Genomic DNA, 1722 nt, shown 5'->3' with positions numbered 1-1722 from the left:
GGCACGGTGGCGGCAGAGATGACTGGGAAGTGCGATGACAGCAGCTGGCCTCGCGTTGGACGGTGACGACGAAGACGAGGTGGCTCCAAGCCCGCAACCACCCACTCGCGAGCCAGCTCTCACCGTGACTCAGCTTTGACGGCGGCTCTATGGTGGACCAGCAGCGACAGCAACGCAGCTCCACGGGACGGCGACACCTCCTCCTTGCGTGGCTCTCTCCCTCGGTTCTGGCCTTCTTCTCGATGGTGACGAGCGGCGAGCAGCTCGGCAGCGACGGCGAGGCCCACCGGTGCTGGCTCGTGCCTCTCTTCCTCTCCTTCTTCTCCGTTCTGCTCTTTCAAATCTCCCTCTCTTCTCCCCTTCCCTGATTCTGCTTTCCCTTTCCCTTTCTTTCTTTGTTTCTTGCAACAGCTGCTACTGTGTTGTGTGGTTTTGCTCGAAAGGAAAAATAGGGCAGCGGCTAAGGTTTCATTGGATGAAGGGGGAATTGTGATTTAATAAAATTAGGGTTTGGTGTATAAAAATTGGGAACTTTGGGTTTAATTTGAAACTAATTGAATCTCTAAAATTACTTTAATTGTATCAAAATATTATTTGGCTTGGAATCAAATACTCTAATTGAAAATATAATACAATATAATTAATTTTTTTTATTATTAAAACTAAAGTAGTTTAATTCAATAATTATAAAATTAGATAAAATTCTAATTTAAATTTTCAAACATCATCATTATTGAATTTCTAAGACTTTTATATAGTAAATAGGAAAATAATCCAAAATTATAGAGTTTGGATAAAAACCTCCACTTATTTCAAATCCAATTAATCAAAACTACCTTTAATTATCTTCAATGAAACAATTTCTGAAATTAAAACTGTAAATAAAATATTATTTGAAATTAATTTAAAATAGGACTTTTTTTTGGTAAAAAATTCTGGGTTTTACAAAAATCAGTCGCTATTTTTTAATTTAGCAACCGAATTAGCAACCAAAACAAAGAAAGGAATCTTCTTGGGACTTTTAATCACAAAATCGGTCGCTATTTTTTAATTTAGCGACCGATTTTTCAACCGATCAATAGGTAAATAGAATGAAACTTGATTGGTTACTAATTCGGTCGCTAAAGTTATGGTCACTGAATCGGTTGCTAATTTTTAAGTTAGCAACCGATTTTATAAACTAATCGGTCGAAAAATCAGTTGCTAATTTAAAATATATTATCTTAATTACCCTTACTAACCCTAACTCACCCACACTCTCGTCTTCTCCAATCAGATACCATTCTCATCTTCTCTGAGCGCCATTGTTGCCTACTTCGCCGCTGTCTTCTGCGTCTCGCCGCCGTCTCCTGAGGTCCCGTCGGCGTCATCTTCTGCGGTCTCGATGCCGCCTTCTGAGGTCTCATCACTGTCTTTTTCTGCACTCTCGGTGTCGTCGCCTTCGTTGTTGAGATCTCAGCGGCGTCTTTTGTCTTCTGATATCTCGGTGCCGTCTTCGTCGTCTTCAAGTAGGTAACTTCCTAATCGTCATCTTCAAGCAGATAACCTCCTAATCGCCGATTTTGATCAATTCTGTTAGGTTTGGTTTTTTTCCCTCTGGTTAGGGGTTTCAGCGATGTGGTTCATTAAATTTGCTTGTTGATCCGTTGCTTTCTCTGTCTTGATTCCTTTTTCCGTTGATTTTGGGAGATTAACTTGTTTTTGATATGTTTTCTCTGCCGT

The 1722-nt window shown here is 40.4% G+C and overlaps 1 protein-coding gene across 6 annotated transcripts in view; it reads left to right on the top strand.

Annotated features, from left to right (window-relative positions):
• Positions 1226-1722, top strand: part of LOC107604678 (WAT1-related protein At3g28050-like) — a 4502-nt gene continuing 4005 nt past the window's right edge. For 4 of the 6 annotated variants that reach the window (XR_002348965.1, XR_002348966.1, XR_002348964.1 and 1 more), the window contains exon 1: positions 1226-1512. The gene's annotated coding sequence lies outside the window, so the exon portion shown is untranslated. Of the gene's footprint in view, positions 1513-1560; positions 1580-1722 lie in introns of those variants that run through there. The other 2 variants (XR_001612336.2, XR_002348963.1) reach the window with 2 other exon arrangements.

This window comes from Arachis ipaensis, chromosome B06 (genome assembly GCF_000816755.2).
Source record: "Arachis ipaensis cultivar K30076 chromosome B06, Araip1.1, whole genome shotgun sequence".
Lineage (NCBI taxonomy): Eukaryota > Viridiplantae > Streptophyta > Magnoliopsida > Fabales > Fabaceae > Arachis > Arachis ipaensis.
Note: the sequence above shows the minus strand (reverse complement) of the source record. Positions and strands in the feature narration are given on the sequence as shown.